This window comes from Aquila chrysaetos, chromosome 10, assembly GCF_900496995.4.
Source record: "Aquila chrysaetos chrysaetos chromosome 10, bAquChr1.4, whole genome shotgun sequence".
NCBI classification, from domain to species: domain Eukaryota; kingdom Metazoa; phylum Chordata; class Aves; order Accipitriformes; family Accipitridae; genus Aquila; species Aquila chrysaetos.
Window position 1 is genome coordinate 30,498,545 of NC_044013.1, and position 20,308 is coordinate 30,518,852.

Sequence of the window (20,308 nt, forward strand, 5' to 3'; positions counted from 1 at the left end):
GGCTCCCCGTCTCAACTGAATCGGAGATTTTGGACAATCTGTGGGATGGATCCTGGGGTTTGTTTTGATTTATCTTTAAGATTTTATAAGCACAGGGCACCCTTACAATCTAGCTATCTATAACACATATATACCAAAAGGAAGGACTGACCTGACCCGACCCTGCAATCATAGATAAAACAGACTCCTCTCTCGCCAACTGAGAGAAAGCAGCTTGGCTGACTAAATTGAAGACATTCAGAATGGTCATAACAGAACAGTGGTGACTTTTCCAAGAATTTGCTCAATCAGCATCAACTAAGTTGTTAGAAAAAAAGAATGCTGGAGGCTGACTCCTCTTGGGAAACCAATTTCTACAGCCCTGTTCAGCCAGTAACCAAAAGGGTGGCTTTCCACCTGATCCTTTCATTGTATTTCATTTTGATAGGTAATTCTGGTTTCCTCAAAAAAGAGTTCCTTTGTCAGAGTCCTCTTCTCAATCAGGTACTGGAGGTTTATTTTAAATAATTTCACTGCAAGCACAGATCCCCTTTGTTAAAGCCAGTTCAAATTAGGCCATTGAAAAATTAACGACCGCTTGTATTCTCCACAACTATCTGTGCATACTTACTTCATCATGAATCAGCCGTTGCAGAAGCTAAGTGCTACGGCCTCGTTTAACAGCTTACAAGTAGGAATACGTTGAATTTCTATAGAATACTTACAGTTCCCAGCCTGGTCTGCCACCTGCTGAGCCAATTGTACTGCCTCTCCATGGATGACCTTTTGGAGTGGAGAGAGGAAAAAGCAAAAAATCCCATTCAGTTCCTCTGAAGATAATTTTTTGAAAGGAATTCTAAAGTTACAGTTCCTTACCACTGGTAGGTATTGATCATCCTTGGGGGCCCAGATGACTTGCTAATGCTGGTTGTCTTCGCACAGGAACCTGATAGCATTAAACGCACACAGCTGGAAAAGAAGCTCTACTACAATAGAAGAGTCACTGCATATGTTGAAAGAAAGCTTACCTTCTCTTCCAACAAACTGCTGATTGACAGAGAGGAAGATGTAGATGCTTCAGCGGCACTCACCAGAGCAGCGGCAGGTGTAACTGTCATGAGTGGTGGTGGAGGCCGCGGCGGCTGCTGCTGCTGCTGCTGTTGCCGCCGAATCTGCTGATGGAGCTTTTTTGTGTAGCCAGTTCCATTTTTGAAGTTGTTCACAGCCTAGAGGCAGAAAAGCATTTACAAGAAGGCACGATGAAACTTCAGCGGATACACGAACAAAAGCCTTCACAGAGGAAAATTACTCGTGTATTCTTGTAAATGCTATCAATCCTAAAAGAAACCAACATACAGATGTATGAACACGTCACATTAAACACTGATACTAATGACTGGTAGCTCAGAGGACCTGTATTTCAAGTACTTCAGCGTTAACACCAAATGTGAAAGCGAGGCAATCGTGTTAAGTAAGAGCGGGACCTGAATTTGCCAGATTGTCTCTTAAGAGTCGTAAGCTTCTGTGACAGCAACAAATAGTGTATTTGAAAAGTCAATTTAGCCTTATTCAATTACACCTTGCTTAAGAACATGTAAATTAATATTTTCTTCCCTTTCAGCTTTTTACCAATAGTAAAAAAAAGTGCTTTTCTTACAAGCGCTTGATGTAAAAGTCGTCACGTTACCTGGCGTAGGCACTTGTTGGGAATTAAAGCATCAGGCGAGATATCTGTCTCCTGACACGTTGGGCACATACGTTCCTCAGATTCCAGTAATGCTGTTCTAATACCTGTGTAGAATTAGAATAATCAAAATAGTATTTAGCCAAACTAAGGAAGTTTTGGGGGTTCTCACCAATCAGCTATAAAGACATGTATATGATTAATGGGTGAATATGGTCTTCAACTGAGAGCATGAAGCTATAAATGTTCAATAGTGTAAAAAATTTCTAGTATGCAGCAAATAACTATGCGGTTTTGTATCTCACTATTGTAACATCTGAAGATGTAGTGTAGGCTGTGTCTTGATGTTTCAACCAGTCTTTTTCCCACTATCTAGTACAGCGAGAAGTCCCCAACCTCAAGGTTAATGAATGAAACATGTCTCAAAAAAACCATTGGTAGGTTTGAATTCTGAAGGTTTTAACCAACTCTCCCATGGAGAAGAATGTGGATTAAATGCCTAACTATCCGTTTGTGGTGACTTATGGTGGCCTGCAAGAGTTGGCTATATAATTTTGTATGAGAGAAAGGGCTGTGGACAAACTAAACGCATTCAGTATCTAATATTGTAATCACCTGCACAATTAGCCACTCTTCTCATACTTGTCCTTCCACTTGTAAAGAAGATTTAACTAGATATGTAAAAAGGGGAAAAAGCTTCCTGGCTTTTTTCTCCCTTTATACGAGAAGAGCCCTTTCCTATTCAGGGTATACTTAAGTATAAAATAGAACTGGTAACAAAGTAATTTTGTTATCTCCTCTTTCTGCTTTCAGAAAATCAGATGTGATGTTTTGAATTAATAAACATGGGAGTAACACTTACATTCATCACAATAACTGTTTCCACAGCAGGGAATAACAGCTGCATCAATCATTATATCCTTACAAATGAGATGTAACAACTTGTCTGGAACAGGATCCTCATCATCTGAGGAGAAGGATGGCTCCTCTGGTAAAAAGGGAGGCTTTTCCTTCTTTCCTCTAGCATAAGCTTCCCTGGAGGAGGGGTGCGGAAGGAAAAAGAAACAAGTTAAAGATGGGTAAAGGAAAACTTTTCCAAGCTTTGGATTTTATCAAAGGAAGATAGGAGATGGAATTCTTACTCCACATTAGCCTTCTAAAACATAGGCACTTAGTTTAAACTACTTTTCTATAGCCACAACACTATAAGAGGGAGGGAGGAACAATTTTCTTTCTGCAGAACTCTCCCATTCATTGGATCAACTAAGAAGTAAGCTCAGACTAGGAAAATATTTTTTTGACAGCTAGAAATCAGGTGAAATGAATCCCACCTCTCCTTTGCCAGAGGATAAGTGTAAATTGCAGGCTCAGGATAAAGGTAGTCTCTTGAGTAATTACATTTAATAAAAGGAAGAAGTCTATGTTACAGCTTCTACAAAAGGAGATCCATGATGGAAAACCAGAAGTGCTATCAAGCGCATTTTAAAACAGCCACTCTTGTCAGCACACGGTAGTATTTTCTCAGTTTATAGCAACATGAAAACTTCAGTCTGTTTCACACATGGGATTTAGTAAAAGTCAGAGGGGGAGGAAATCTCAGTCCAACAGCTATGTGTTAAATTTTGCAAGAAGCCTTTGAAACATAAAACAAAATAAGCTCTTAAAGCTCCACTGTAAATGCTACTGAAATGTTTTGCAGAAACACAGATTCTTAGAATACTACAAGTTTAACCAACTTCCAGGGGCATGAACAGTAGGACCACCCTCAATATTGGAAAGTATCACAGATTTTAAGCTTAAGATACAATAGCAGTGCTTCCTCCCCTGTAGGGACAGATGCTGGCCAACTCGGTTACATTGCCACTCAGATATTTACACGTGGTTTCTCTCGTTCACTTTTTGGTCAGTCCACTTAATTCCATACTTATGCTTTAATAGTTTGCATTGCATATTTCCCACTGTTTGTCAGCATAGCACCCTTTGTATTGGGTACCTCTATCATGAAACTCCTTGGAATTCCTGTGTTCTTTTTAATTCTGGGAACAGACTCAAAATTTTTGTCCTGTTAAGAAAAGAAATGCAGATGTACCTCAAGACCCACACTTAAAATGACATTTCAGTGATTATATTAAGCAGCAAAAGCCTTTAATCCTCTCCTTTTACCTAGCGTAAGGGTTGCTCAACTGAAATACTTATTTTCCTAAATGAATATAGCCAGGATGTTCCAAAGGCTTGAGCAGGGTTTTGAACTCAAGTGACATTCTTTGGCTTAACTTCAGGTTCTTTAAGGGTGACGTATCGCTCAGCTCACCATTCACTCGGAGAAGACACACAAACCCGCTGCTCCTCCTCCAAAGCACAATTCAGAGTGAGAGCTTAATCCGGTGCGCTGAATCAGTCACTGGAGAAACCTACATTCACCATCTATAGGTGAAGACTGAATTCATACCTCACGCATATACCTTCAGTGACTAATGTTAAATGGCATCAATACTCAACCAGGGACTTAATGTAAAACACGCAAATATTCAATAGATAGGGTCAAGAGAAATGTCTTGGTTTTGTACGAAATAATAAAAACTGTCAACTGTCATTAAAAAGAGTGGAAAAAAGAAAAATTTCCACTAATACTGAAAGATATAAAAACATGCATGAAAGTTCACCGAGAAACACCTATGGATATATTGAATGTCTACAACCTAGAAAAAAGAAAATTTCACATTTATAATTCCAGCTTCCCCTTGAATTTTGAAGGGGTTTGCAACATTGCCATATAACCTCTGCATTTCACCCCAAGAGAAACAATTCTTAATATGAATATTCATGTATTTGTTACATAACTGCCAAGGTAAAACAACTAAAAACTAAATAACACCAGAAGTCCCCCAGTTGTACCCCATTTATTGGGCACTTTTTTATGTAGTGGCCAGGTTTCCTGCAACGAAAGCAAGTATATGATGGTGGAGGTGGACCCAAGGGTTTCTTCATGTAACTAAAAGGTTTTGGGCAAAAAAAGAAAAAAGGTATGCATGTGTGTCTCTTGTTAAAACACACATCTCCGCAATTTTTCCACAATCTTCAAAGAACAGCTTTCACATAATCAACACTTACTTGATTGGATCGTATTCATGGCAGGACTGTATCAGCAAAGCTTTTATTTCATCTTCTTTGGAAGCATTGGCTTCATCCAGATTGGCAGTCTGTTTAACAGGTAATTATTTGACACGCACATTAGAAACACATTTAAGCCCACACAACCAAAGACTACACCACTCACTCGATCCTGTAAAGAGCAGCACAATGCTAGCTGAGGTTGCCTGAAAACAGCAGCCTGTATAAAATGCTGCTGTCCTGAAGATGTTCTGGGGAGTCCTTATGCCATTACAGAATGTCAACCTACTTTAAAAGAGCATCCTTGGGCACTCAGAACCTTGGGCTCTCTTTGTGCCTTGCATTAAGACTTGTGTAAACAGTCTAATTTTCTTCCAAGTGGACTGAGGCTATGTGCAGCAAAATTTATACTATCCAGTATTTGTAAGCTGATTTTTAAGCTCCAGACTAGTTGAAGGAGAAGACATCCACTGTACATTTAATTGAAAGATGTATGCAAGGATCATTATTTACATTTTGCAGCATTAAAAGGACACACAAGAGTTGGGGAAGTTGCTTTTGCTTGCTGAAATTCAGCTTCCGACACAGAAGTGTTGTTTAACCTTCAAGTGCACAACCTCTCTTAAATCCCTCACAGAGCTGATGGGGATAGGCATGTCCTGCATCCCTGAATACCCGTGACTGGGAAAAGGCCTTGTCGAAATGCGTCTTCATGGCCTTGAAGAGGATGAGACATCCAGCAACCATCCTTACCATGTGTATTCCAAGATAAAAAGAAATACTGGCAACACCGTTTATCATGGGGCGGAAGAATACAGCTGGAAAACTGTAAAGAAAACCATGTAACAGCAACACAGGATTCTGGCTGCAATGTGTGTTATTTAATGAAAAATGACTTGAAATAAAAACCGATGGTTGGTGGGAGTTGTGCATAGTAAAATGTAGCTGGAGTAGGTTGAGAATACTTTAATCAGGGAATCAGAAAGCTATTTTAAACATTGGCATAAATAATAGAGATTGTAATTCAAAAGCAGAGCACAAAAAAAAAAATCTCCTAAGGGAAGATGCATAATAGCCTCTTTCATACGCACGGTATTTATTTTTGTGGAGGTGAAGCAGGCTGAAAACCACAGAAGACAGCCAGGAAGAGCAGAAAATTCACTGCAGTAAATACACAAATTGCAAAGCATGTTCTAGCTTGCCCTCACACATATTTTAAAACAAATACTTAGGTGTGTCCAGTGTGTACCACGTCGATTTCTCTTTGTCTGCTCATATTCCACACTGCATTAGCAGAGGAGAGGTAAAAAAACCTGCTTGATTATACAAAAATAATTTTTTTCCGCTAAAGATCACAGCTATTGCCGTCTTCCATACCTGCCTCAACTCTGACCTCTAAACCCCAGCGCCCTTCTTATGCCAGGAACTCAGCCATCTTTTCCAGATGAAGAAGCACGTCCCCACAACCCCCCAGAGACCTGCATCTCTATGAAAAGGCATTTGGAGCTAAAAGATGAATTGGCTGGCCCGGGTCTCAGCCCGTCCAGCAGCCCAGCAGCTCAGACGCTCCCTGCAAAAGTCCTATATCCACAACCCCTCCTCACTCAGATTTGCAGTTATAGCCGTGGCTCTCTCATGGACCAAGCACAAGGCTGAGCTCAAGGTTGCAGGCATCCCAAGGAGAGAATCCCCCTTTAACAGTGGCTGACCCACTTTTTGTAAATCCAGAGTGGTATTGGGACAATTAATGGGCCAGAGAGAGACAGACAGAAAGGAGCTACAATGTGCCTGCTGCGAACTCAGCTTCAAACCCCCAATACAACAGTTCCTAAATTATACAAAGTGGAACAGCTTCCCTGGGAGCAGACTCCCTGCATCCCCTCAGCCTGCCCAGCCAACTGCTACTAGGGCACTATGCTCCTTTGTGCTAATGTCCATCCTCCAAAAGAGGCAAATAGATCTAAACAGAACTTTCCTTTCCCTTTACTGAACTCAGTAACAGGGATCTCCTTTTATTTTTTATTTCTTCCTATGTGAGGAAGGAGGTAAGTACCTAACTGCAGGAGATTTGTGCCCAAGACCCTCAACTGCAGGTGGCCTGTGCTGCCAGCACAGAGCTGAGCAGTTGATTATTTAGGACAGATGGGATTCAGGCTTCCACCTTTTACTTGCCCATTCCTCCTTCGTAACTTGCAGGCTTTTTTTTTTGGATCCTCGATTTTCACTGTGACGTCTGGGTGTTTGCTGCAGCCTGAAGAGTCTTCTGAACAAAATGAGACGCGTGTCTTGAGATGCCACAGCCCAACCAATAATTGCCTACGTCTCTACTAAGCAACATCAACAGTAATTTTTTAGAAGGGGGTGGATCATCAAATTGGTGACACAGAATTAAAAGATTGTTTTTCTAGGCCACTTTAACAGAAACTTGGAGATTTGGGTTCAAAAAACCGAAACACTTTAAAGCCGAAACACTCTTTGTAGCTGTCACTTTGTTTATTCTTGTTTGAAAGAAATAGTTGGCAATTTGAACGTTTACCACATCAATTCAACCAGATTTGTTTACATTCAAACTTTAAATGTAAAGTATATAAAAATCCAAACTAAAAAAAATTGCACTATGCTCATAATTTTTACCTAACTTTTTAAGCATCTTTTGCTCAAAATATTTATATTCTGATTATAATCCAGTATTATTTCTCTGAAGTTATAGAGCACTTTTTTCACTTCAGTGCAATTTAGTTAGTTTGTGTCCTAAAAATACTTCATTCCTGATGACTGACAAAATTCACAGTGCAAAATGAGATGTAGAATCTCCCTGTGCAATGCTAGGCGCCTTGGGCAGTGGTCCTCAGAAACAGGACAAACAGAGAGTGCCTAAGCTTATCAGGGATGAAGCGAAGAGGAAAAGGCATCTAATTAGACCTACTTGAAGGTCCAAGCATGATCTTCAAACACAAACTTTTTTCCACAACTGAATGTCTAAGACTGACTTTCCTTTCTGTTAGAGAGAGAGGCAGGGAGGGAGGGAGGGAGGGAGGGAGGGACTACTTGGCTTCAATAAGGGCTAACAGCAGAGTTGTCGGAGACGTGATGAGTAACACAGGAGACTGGAGTGTGATTCATCTGACTAAACATGGATGTCTCTAATGTAGACACCCATGTCTGAGCCAAACTTGGTCCCATTTTTAGGCAACAGAGAGTTCAAAGTACTGTTTATCTTATCCTAAAGTAAATACTTATGTATTTGGTCAGAAAGACCATGCATTAGATTCACTAATTTTATTCACTATATCTCCTTTAAAATAAAATAGGACCTCATGCCAGTTGTGCAGGCAGAGATGATTACAACTGCATTACAGATACACAACTGAGGTCAGACAAATTACAGTCCACCTCTGCGCTATCCACTTTAGCTCAAGACTGTGAATTTACATCTGCCCCACCTCCAAAGCAGGTCCCGTAACCCCCAGAAGGGAAATGACAGATTCACCTGTTCAAGCTCTTCCACTTCCTATGAGCAATGACACCAGTCACTGGACCAGAGAAAGAGAGCCAGTCCCCATCCACAGCCCACAGCTCCTGAAGGTCATCTAAGGAGATCTGCAGATTCCAATTTTACCTCTCCTGAATCCCCAGTGCTGAGGGATTTATGCCACACAGAGGAGCTCCAAAAGGATCTAATGGCTGCGCTGGGTCTGTTGACCCAACTGGGAGGGACCATTCGAAAACTGCCACAGGGACCCAGACATTCTGAAGCATGCGGGGTGGGGCTGGGCTATGCAAATGACAGACCCCCCAACAGCTGCTTCCACCCCACTGCCATTCACCAGACCTCACAGCACTGGTTGCCTTCCAGACCTCACCGCACCAACTGCTACAACACACTAAACCTTCACAGGGTGACGCCCCTCCATGCTCAACTCTGGGACACAAGCTTTGAGGATAGCATGGCCTTGAACCCAGACATGGCATCCTCGTTGCTGGAGGGCAAGATGGGCATGTTCATCTCCCTCCAAAAGGGGGAAAAAATAACATCAGAAGCTCTCAACCGGACACAACAATAGCTTGAACTCATTGAAACCCCGCACAGAAGATGTTTCTATGAACATCTCATCCTAGTTTTTAAATAATCAAAACATTATAGTACGCTTTAGAAAATGATGATTAATTGCAAGAAATCACACGAGATCATCTGAACGCCACTGTAAAGACTGTTTACTGCTTAAGCAAGCTGGGAAGAGATTTTATCAGCCAGGAGTCCATCAGCAAGCCGTTGAGTCTTTAAGGGAACCAATTTTTGTAACACAAAATGGGTATTTTTACTCCTAAAACCATTTACTCTAAGCAGAGGCAGGTAATTCACTGTATACTAGCACTCAGCTACTCACACAAACCTCCCCCCTTCTTTTTAAAAAAAGAAAACCAACAAGTGCCACTAAGCACTATTTCAGGTGGAAGGCAAATGTAGGTAGTCTTTCTAGAAATATAGGCAGCTCAAAGCAATTGTCCTCCTGTGCCATATAGAGCATTCCAGAAGAAGACTGAGCTCCACAACAGCTCTTGCATGACTGCAATCCCTCCCCAGGAAGCCCAAAGAGAAATACGATGCTCTTGAAAAATCCCAGTCCTCAGCACTTGAATGGTTTCAGAGCAAAAATCTGGATGAGAACAGGAGCCCCATTTCAGGCTCAACAAAGCACAGCCTGGGAAAACCAAAGCCAGTAGATGAACTTGGAGCTTTTACAGAAGGCCTCTGCATGGCAGAAGCATCCTCACTTCCAACACCCTGGATTCTTCCCCTCCATCTCCATCACTGCCTCCCATCTCCCCATGCTCTCCTCTCTCCCAGACACTTTTCTCACCCATTCCACGACCTCCCAATGCCTCTGTCTTTCTCTGTGTTTGTGTGGCAGATGTTACCTGAGGAGCATTGTCCCAGCTGGGTCACCTGCATCTCCTTCTCTTCTTCCTCTGCTGTCACACAACTGCTCCAGCTCTCTGATGCCCTTTTGGACCTCCGAAGCCCTTTCATCCTGCCTCCCTTCTGCTGTTAAATCCTGTTCCTGCAATAGAAGTGACAACCAGTTGCTCTCCCCTCTGTGGTGTCTTACCTGCATCTTCCTGAGCTGGACAGCTGGTGGGAACTGTCGCCATCAGCCCCAGCTGTGCTTGAAGTCTTCTTCTGGCACAGGTGCAGCTCTGCATGTGCTTGGTGTGTACCATGCTTCCTGAAGGAGAACAGCAACAATCAAAGTTACTCCTGGGCAGTGTCCTGCTGGGACAGCTGATTTGAAGGCACATTTGCCACAGGTCCTGAGGCTGGCTGGTCTAGGGGTGCTCCCTGTCCCCTAGCTCAGCCACAGGTCCCACATCTGGCTCCTTCCAGGAGCATTTTGGAAAGCCCATTCCCAGCTGTGAGCGCCAGCCCAAGGGCACGGGGCACAAACAGCCCCCTCCTCCAAGGGCCCCAGCCCCCAGCTGGCCTCTGTCCCCAAACTACTAAAACTTCCAAACAGGTTCTCCCTGCAACTACCTGCCTTTGTAAGAAATCAAACTGTATGGTCCCGGATTCAGTAGTCTGACTAAGACTCTCAGAGGGTAATTTGGGCTTCAATTCCAGAACACAAGAATTTCCATTACAGAATCTCAGCCACCACCTCCATCATCATCTGTTAAAGGATTTTCAAATATGGGTTTCTCTAGGTTTGCTTTACTAACATCTCAGAGTTGGGCCACCACCACAGTGAATGGCAACCTTCCAGAAATTTCTCAGTCTTACATATCTTTTTACTACCTATTATCCCTGTCCAAAGTCTTTGTAATTTTCCAGTTGATCTCAGTTCCCATGTCGTTATCATTCATCATCATCTTATCTCATCAATTCTCATGTCCCGGTTCTTCTGAAGTTAGTGGTCGTAGGCAGAAGGTCTCCGGTCACCACAGTCACTTACCCTCTTACACATCAAAGATCACCTTTGAATTTCTGAAAATCACTCAGGCTATTCTATTAATTTATCTTGCTCTAAAGTTAATCACTTACTCTTATGTCTTAGGTCTAAGATGTATGATCCTTCTTCTGTTGATCCCGCTTGACTGGGTTTTAAGCTAGCCATGGTGAGGGCTACACATGGGACAAATAAGTAGTTTATGCATGTTGTTTTATAAGCACCTGCATTCTATTAATCACATCTAAAGCAATCTCTAATCATTAGTTATATGTCTAATATGAATAGTCTTAGAAACAATGAGGCTTAAGGCCTAGTTCCCTTTAGTCGTCACTGACCCACAAAAGCTGCGCCGTAAAAAATCTTACAGCTAATTAGAATTACCCTCTCCTCCCCAGATCTTTGTTCTGCTCATACCTCAGACTACCACAGTAATAATCACATAATTATTCTGTAATTACCACAGATCTGAAACCCCTCCAACACACTATTCCCTGACATGACTGACAGTACTGTTGATAAGGGAGAACCATCACTAACCATGCACCCACCTGTTAGTCCTTTTGCCTCTGTGACCGAGCACATCCACATGGATCTCTCTGCCTGACAGGAGATGACTAGCCTGAAAAAAAAGAAAAAATAAAAAAATCTTACATTGTCTTGGTTCTAGAATAAGCAAGGAATTTATGATAGTGATACAAACACGTTTAAGAGAAAGCAGGATAGCAGAAGCAGCAGAAAATGTGATATGTCTCACCCACCTTCAATTTCAGAGGAAGTTCCAAGAGTGGTTTTTTGTGTTTGTCTGTGGGGTTTTTTTTATCACTGCACAGCCCAAGTGAAAAAACACACACCTGTGTTTTATGTAGAAGTGTAAACTACCAGAGTAAAACTATCCAGTCTATGTAATTGCAGTTCTTTCCAGGATACATCGGTCACATTTTTTACATTTCAGTGGAGAGCTTTATGTTAAAAATCCCTAAATTCCGATATGAAAGTAGCAAAATGTCACCTTGTTGTGGTTTAACCCCAGCCAGCAACTAAGCACCACGCAGCCGCTCACTCACTCCCCCCCTACCCAGTGGGATGGGGGACGAAATCGGGAAAAATAAGCAAAACCCACGGGTTGAGATAAGAACAGTTTAATAGAACAGAAAAGAAGAAATGAATAATGATAATGATAACACTAATAAAATGACAACAGCAATAATGAAAGGATTGGAATGTACAAATGATGCGCAGTGCAATTGCTCACCACCCGCCGACCGGCACCCTGCTAGTCCCTGAGCGGCGATTCCCCACCCCCACTTCCCAGTTCCTATACTAGATGGGACGTCCCATGGTATGGAATACCCCGCTGGCCACTTTGGGTCAGCTGCCCTGGCTGTGTCCTGTGCCAACTTCTTGTGCCCCTCCAGCTTTCTCACTGGCTGGGCATGAGAAGCTGAAAAATCCTTGACATTAGTCTAAACACTACTAGCAGCAACTGAAAACATCAGTGTTATCAACATTCTTCTCACACTGAACTCAAAACATAGCACCGTACCAGCTACTAGGAAGACAGTTAACTCTTTCCCAGCTGAAACTAGGACACACCTGCAAATCTTTGACAAGAACAATACATTGAAGGAAATCCATTCATATAAACTGTAAATGACATGTTTCTGCTGCCAAAGGCTATAATGCTTTTGATTATCTTTGCCATCTTCATCTTCTTTGTCTTCACTTTCTTCTGATGACATTACAACTACCGTCCCTCAACATAACATTGAACTGCTCAAGCACTCTTGCAAATTATATGAAATCCAAACTGCCTTACTGTCCTAGTTTTGGCTGGGATAGTGTCCCGGTTTCAGCTGGTATAGAGTTGTCTTCCTAGAAGCTGGTGCAGTGCTATGTTTTGAGTTCAGTATGAGAAGAATGTTGATAACGCTGATGTTTTCAGTTGTTGCTAAGCAGTGTTTAGTCTGGAGTCAAGGATTTTTCAGCTTCTCATGCCCAGCCAGCGAGAAAGCTGGAGGGGCACAAGAAGTTGGCGCAGGACACAGCCAGGGCAGCTGACCCAAAGTGGCCAACGGGGTATTCCATACCATGTGACGCCACATCTAGTATAGAAACTGGGGGGAGTGGGGGAAGGCGAATCGCCACTTCGGGACTAACTGGGTGTCGATCGGTGGGTGGTGAGCAATTGCACTGTGCATCATTTGTACATTCCAATCCTTTTATTATTGCTGTTGTCATTTTATTAGTGTTATCATTATCATTATTAGTTTCTTCTTTTCTGTTCTATTAAACCGTTCTTATCTCAACCCACGAGTTTTACTTTTCCCGATTTTCTCCCCCATCCCACTGGGTTGGGGGGGGAAGTGAGTGAGCAGCTGCTTGGTGCTTAGTTGCTGGCCGGGGTTAAACCACGACAGATAGTTACATTTCTTCACGGTAGTTTGTATGGGGCTATGCTTTGGATTTGTGCTGAAAATAGTGTTGATAACAATTGTCGAGAAGATTCATTACAAAAAATCCCCAAATCCAGAACATCCATTTTACCACATGTTTTTAATATATGGTGTGTAATACTTGAATAAGCATTAATAATAATTTTTAATATTGAACTAAAATAATTCAAAATCCTAGTTTTGTTTTGAGACAGCTCAGGGAACTTACTCAGGACCCCACTGGAGTTAAGTGATCTTGTACACTGCACTTTGCAGGAAGAGGCCCTCAACTTTTTCTACCGTAATGCTTTCTCAGCTCTTAATGATTTTTTCAGTGCAGTATGAAGGGCAGAGAAGAGACAGAAAAACACCCACACATCAAAGTATAACCTGAGAACATGCAGGCACATCTTGCCTCCTGATGCATAACGTGAGGAAAGAGTAAAGAATTTAGTTTGACAAGAGAATGGCAGCTCCCAACAAAACGCAAGCGAGATCCATGTAGAGAGGCAGCCAACATTTCACTTTGGGGGGGCGAGGAATCTCTTCATAGTCAAAAAACAAACTGCAAGAGATACAAACTTAGGATTCATTCTGCCAAACTTGCTGGCCAAATGTCCAAAGTAAGAGGATGGCTGATCAATCAGATTTGTGAATCTGTCTTTTTAGGAGTGGGTACGTGTCAATGTGGTTTCTTGGAATCTGTTGTGGTTTCAGCCCAGCCGGTAACAAAGGACCACGCAGCCGCTCACTCACTCCTCCTGCCCCCCTCCGGTGGGATAGGGAGGAGACGGAGGAGAGAAAAGAAAAAAAAACCTGGAACCTCGAGGGTTGAGATAAGGGCAGTTTAGTGGGACAACACAACAAAAGTTACAACAACAACAACGGTACTAATGAAAGAGTATACAAAAAAGAGTGATGCACAGTGCAACTTCTCACCACACGGACACCGATGCTCCGCCACTTCCCCCACCGAAAGTCGAGAGCGCCCTCCCCCCCCGGGCCCGCTCCCCATTTATATACTGGGCATGATGTCACATGGTATGGAATAGCTCCTTGGCTAGTTCAGGTCAGCTGCCCCGGCTATGCCCCCCCACCTCCCAGGTTCCTGTAAAAATTAACTCTATCCCACCTGAACCCAGGACATCATCCACCCCTTATTCTATACCATCTACATCATGCCCAGATCTTACATTTTCCAATCAACCACTACCACTTTCCTTGTCTTATATATATATATATATATATATATATATGTATATGTATATGGACAACCCCCCCCCCCCCCACACACACACAAATAGTATTCCCTTAGTCGATGGGCTATCCCTCCACTGTGTCCATCAATTTTATTTAGTCCATGACTTTAGGGCTCCATCTGTTGTAACAGTTCTTCAGGATAAGAGAGATGGTGTGAGGTGTTAGGTTATTGTATGCTGCCTCTGGAACTTGTGGCTGGTACATTTGGTGCAACCCACACCCTTGGTCTGCAGGCTGAAGATGTTGATCTTGAGGAAATTGCTGGGTGCCAGTTCAAGTTCTATCACTGTTGTACTTGGCTCAGTTTCAAAGTCCATCCTTCAGTCATTTGGGTAATTCTTACAGTAATACCCTTGATATGGCATATAGACACTATAGATACAATGACATACATTGGCAGGTTATTTAGCAGTTAAATATCATACAGCCTAGTTCACTGGCTATTCTCTCCCAAAATCAAATCTCCCTGAGGTACACATTGAACTTCCCCATCCTTCTGCATCACCCACCAGGTGTACCCAGGTCCCTGAGCAAAAACAACCCCTTGGAAGGGTTTGTCTCTGCTTGAGGGAGGACTGACCCAGACTGTCTTTCCTAACATACTCCTCATGTGCACTACAGGGACTTTATCCCCTTCTACAGTATGTGGAAGTCTTGGTTGGGTGGGGCCAGCCCGACTGGTGGATCCTCTAGTATTAACTAACCAGGTGGCTTCTGTTAAATGTGTATCCCAATGTTTGAAAGTTCAACCCCCCATTGCTCTCAATGTAGTTTTCAGCAGTCCATTGTATCGTTTGATTTTTCCGGAGGCTGGTGCGTGATAAGGGATGTGATATACCCACTCAATGCCATGTTCTTTGGCCCAAGTGTCTATGAGGTTGTTTCAGAAGTGAGTCCCGTTGTCCGACTCGATTCTTTCTGGGGTGCCGTGTTGCCATAAAACTTTCTCTTCAAGGCCCAGGATAGTGTTCTGGGCAGTGGCGTGGGACACAGGATATGTTTCCAGCCATCCAGTGGTTGCTTCCACCATTGTAAGCACATGGCACTTGCCTTGGCGGGTTCGTGGGAGTGTGATATAGTCAATCTGCCAGACCTCCCACTGTTTATATTTCAGCCATCGCCCTCCATACGAGAGGGGTTTCAGCCGCTTGGCTTGCTTAATTGCAGCACATGTTTCACATTCATGGATAACCTGTGCGATAGTGTCCGTGGTTAAGTCCACCCCTCGATCACGAGCCCATCTATATGTTGCATCTCTTCCCTGATGGCCCGAGGTATCATGGGCCCACTGAGCCATAAATAGCTCACCCCTACGTTGCCAGTCCAGGTCCACCTGAGACACTTCAATCTTGGCGGCCTGATCTGCCTGCTGGTTGTTTTGATGTTCTTCAGTGGCCCGACTCTTGGGTACATGAGCATCTACGTGGCGTACTTTTACCACTAGCTTCTCTATCCGAACAGCAATATCTTGCCACAGTGCGGCAGCCCAGATGAGTTTACCTCTGCGCTGCCAGTTGCTCTTCTTCCATTGCTGTAGCCACCCCCATGGGGCATTTGCCACCATCCATGAGTCGGTATAGAGATAGAGCACTGGCCACTTCTCTCTTTCAGCAATGTCTAACGCTAGCTGGATGGCTTTCATCTCTGCAAACTGGCTCGATTCACCTTCTCCTTCAGCAGTTTCTGCGACTAGTCGTGTAGGACTCCATACAGCAGCCTTCCACCTCCGATGTTTTCCCACAATGCGACAGGACCCATCAGTGAACAGGGCATATTGCCTCTCATTTTCTGGCAGTTTATTATACAGCAGGGCCTCTTCAGCCCGTGTCACCTCCTCCTCTGGCGACATTCCAAAATCTTTGCCTTCTGGCCAGTCCATGATCACTTCCACAATTCCTGGGCGACTGGGGTTTCCTATGCGAGCTCGTTGTGTGATCAGTGCGGCCCACTTACTCCACGTGGCATCAGTTGCATGAAGTGTAGAGGAGACCCTCCCTTTGAACATCCAGCCCAGCACTGGCAGTAGGGGTGCTAAGAGGAGCTGTGTTTCAGTACCAACCACTTCTGAGGCAGCTCCAACTCCTTCATATGCTGCCAATATCTCTTTTTCAGTTGGAGTATAGCGAGCCTCGGATCCTCTGTATCCCCGACTCCAAAACCCCAGGGGTTGGCCTCGGGTCTCCCCAGGTGCTTTCTGTCAGAGGCTCCAGGTAGGGCCATTCTCCCCAGCTGCAGTGTAGAGCACATTTATAACATCTTGTCCTGCCCGGACTGGCCCAAGAGCTACTGCATGAACAATCTCCCGCTTAATTTGTTCAAAGGCTTGTTGTTGCTCAGGCCCCCATTTAAAATCGTTCTTCTTCCGGGTAACTTGGTAGAGAGGACTTACAATTTGACTGTAATTTGGAATATGCATTCTCCAAAAGCCCACAACACCTAAGAAAGCCTGTGTTTCCTTTTTATTAGTCGGTGAGGACATAGGTGCTATTTTGTTGATCACATCCATAGGGATCTGACGACGCCCGTCTTGCCATTTTACTCCTAAGAACTGGATCTCCTGTGCAGGTCCCTTGACCTTACTTTCTTTTATGGCAAAACCAGCCTTCAAAAGGATTTGGATTATTTTCTTCCCTTTCTCAAAAACTTCTTCTGCCGTGTTGCCCCATACGATGATATCATCAATGTATTGCAGGTGCTCTGGAGCTTCGCCTTTTTCCAGTGCAGCCTGGATCAGTCCATGGCAAATAGTGGGGCTTTGTTTTCACCCCTGGGGCAGTCGATTCCAGGTGTACTGGACACCCCTCCAAGTGAAAGCAAACTGTGGCCTGCAGTCCGCTGCCAAAGGAATGGAGAAACCTCCGACGTTAATATGAAACCTGGTGACACCAAGGAGCTGCCCCTGTGGTAGCAGCTGCTGGAGACACACTGGTAACGCTCAGGCCAAGGCTGTTTGCAGTGTTCACACTGCTGCCATGCTGACAACCAAGAGGTGGTGCTGGGGGCTGAGGCTGACGCAGCCGAAAAGGTTCTTGAGGGCTGGAGCAAAGTTGTGTTCTCAGCGCTGGTGTGTAGAAAGGAGACTAAAAGAATGAGACACAGAGTACAAATAAACCACAGTGAAGATGCTTTGGGGAAGGAAAAAAAAAAAAAAACAACCCAACAAATGTTTACTAGTGCCCTCGAAGAGGAATGGAAAAATAAATTAAATATATAGCTGATGGAACCACAGAAAAATTATATTTAGTACGCAATTACAGTTTCTTCCTCCAGACTATAGGTATTATTGTGAACAACCTATATTTGTGTGGTCAACAACCCTGCCTCATAACATCCCTGTAATTAATCTGAAAGAACAAAAACCAGGGGTAAATAAATGTAGTGTTATTTTTGCTCCCTTTCAGAGTGTTTGGCTCCTTAGCTATATACAGACAGTTGACTCACCACACCTGATGAAGCAGGAACCTCCAGCTAGGGATGAAGGATTCAAGTGTGCCAGGGATGAAGGTGGCGGCAAGAATCTCCTAAAGTGACAAAAAAACCCCAACAAACCACAAAACCCAATTATGGTTTATGAAAACAATAAACAGCAAAGTAGCTACTGCTTAACAGACTAAAGGGGTTTTTTTCCCCTGCCCTTACTAGCGACTATGGCCACTCTATTCTCTAGCAATCCCGTCCAGTTCTTTCTTTTGCAATAGCCTCCCCTTTATAAGCCTCTAACCCACAATTCTTTCAACTTTTGCAAAAGATACTGGCTGCCTTCCAACCCAGAGCTTTCTAATGCAGTGTGCACAGCAGTGTTTTATGAACAGAAGTTTGGGATCTTCGTAAATTCCTGTTCGGGCTCAGTAAGACGGAAGGGAGCCAGAATTCTCTGTGGCTCCCTTTACAAGAGGGTCTCCATCTTTGCTCACAATACGCTCAAGCAGCAGAGACTGATCAACAGCTTTACTCCAGAAATCGAGGAAGATTCGCACTCCTAAAGCTGGAGAGAAGGGGTATATGACAACTTCCCTCAACTGAGTGTTTTGTCCACTTTTATTTGAGGGGCTTTAAGCAACTCATTCAGCAATAGCACATTCTTAGGCCCCGGAAGCACGCTCATTGTGCTTGTGCACTGCATTGAACAAGCTTTGATTACAGCAATACGTTTATTAAATTTGGGGGCATGCAAGAATACATTCATAGCAACACAGTAGAGTTAAGAGGCAAAAACCCAATCACACACCTCTCTTACAGGCAAAGCTTCCACTTGGTTTGTTTTATTGTTGGGGTTTTTTTTTTATTTTATTTTTTGGTAAATTATAAAGGTATTGAACAAAACCTACGCTGGGTTGCTTTACAGACTGTACCAACAGCTGTTATCCTACACAGCGGAAAAGGTACAGTCGTGGTAAAGACCTGCAAAAACACTCGAAATGAGTGGGGAAAATTAACCTATGCTATACCATCTAGACAAAACCAGAAGTGAGTGTAATGACCAGTTACAAGTCTTCTGCTTTCATATATGCTATCCAGAAGCAGGACCAACTTTCAGTTTCCTGACAGTCTAATGCCTGCCTCGTTTGGGAGAGCAGAAAATATGTAACTGAAAACAGCTGTTCCTTCTCTAGCTTAGCAATCAGAAATCTCTGTTGCATTGCTCACAACGACAGGTTTACGCCCTTCTGCTCAAGTAGTAGCAAAGGCTGTACATAATAAGATGTAAATTCAATATCAAAGAAGTAAGAGAGGAAAGACAGCCCGACAAAAATCGCAACAAACACACTAAAGCAGTGCTGAAGGCATACAGCCAAGCACTGCTACGTCAAGTGATTCACAAAACCTCGGCTTTTCTTCTTTGTGTGCATGCGCTTGGCTATAGCATTTATGATAACGTTCTGTTCTTGCCAAGTGAGCGCACAGGAAAAATGGAGCAGAACTAAAACTGCAGGGACAAAATAAATTACAGCATTTTCTAGCTTTAGTTAACGCTGTAGCAAGTAGGTACTTTGTTGGTTATGGCTAGTCAACACATCCTATTTTAAGGCCACATGTTCAGTTACTCCCAAGTTTGCCAGAAACTTTTCTTTGGTGTAAGATTACATATAGTGGGCCTCCAGCTGATTTTCAGGAAAAACAGAACAGAAACGACTCAGTCCTTCCTAAGAAGGATCATGAGGAACACAGGCTGCGTTAGACTCAAAGAATTTTTAAAACTTTTATTCAGAAAGTCTTAACTTCTCCACATTTCAGAAACAGGGACATTAAATTTAGCACAGGGGCTATGCTGGTGTCACTATTGGGCTTTCTGCTCTTCCTTTGGAAACACGCACGTATCTGGGCATGTGTTGAACCTTGGAAAAGACTGAACTTACACATGCTTGCCAGACTTGCTTAGTAGCCAAATTTTTCACCTTTCTCTCCATTGCACTTACTGCAGAGCGTGAGCTGGATCGTCCCCGCAGCAGGCGGCTGATTGCCAGGCTGCCACACGCTTAAACCAAAACAGGGTAGGTTAGTTCTCCTCTGGTTTCAGGACTCCTGGGATTTTCACTCCACCAGCACAGAATAAACTAACCCGGTTCAAATGCAGAGGAAGCAAAGACGGACTGGGGTGAGAAAGGAAGACGGGCAAGAGTCCGAGGTCAGACGAAACGAGGAGAGATGAGGTGTGAGTGAGAAACAAGGTTGGGTGAAGAGAGCAGGTGATCAGACAGGGTCTTCCCAGCAAAGAGGAAGCGCCCAAGGACGAGCAGTCCCAGTCTGATTTTCTTGATTTCTAGCCCTTTCCTGAAGGTCAGACAGCCGAGCGCTCAACAGGCTGCATCTTCTGCAACAAGGTAAGCGTCAGCCCCCAGGCTACCGTTTTGCCAAGAGCCCCCCCCAGAAACTACGCAAGGTCCCAGCAGGCC

The 20,308-nt window shown here is 43.6% G+C and overlaps 2 long non-coding RNA genes across 2 annotated transcripts; both read right to left on the bottom strand.

Annotated features, from left to right (window-relative positions):
• Positions 1 to 959: 959 nt before the first annotated feature.
• Positions 960 to 3,275, bottom strand: LOC115346814. The gene is made up of 3 exons (XR_003925270.2): positions 2,526 to 3,275; positions 1,667 to 1,770; positions 960 to 1,205 (listed from the first exon to the last, which is right to left on the bottom strand). It is a non-coding gene; the product is annotated as an uncharacterized LOC115346814 (long non-coding RNA).
• Positions 3,276 to 17,275: 14,000 nt separating this feature from the next.
• Positions 17,276 to 20,299, bottom strand: LOC115347580. Its single transcript, XR_003925537.2, has 3 exons — positions 19,975 to 20,299; positions 19,772 to 19,890; positions 17,276 to 17,935 (listed from the first exon to the last, which is right to left on the bottom strand). It is a non-coding gene; the product is annotated as an uncharacterized LOC115347580 (long non-coding RNA).
• Positions 20,300 to 20,308: the final 9 nt, after the last annotated feature.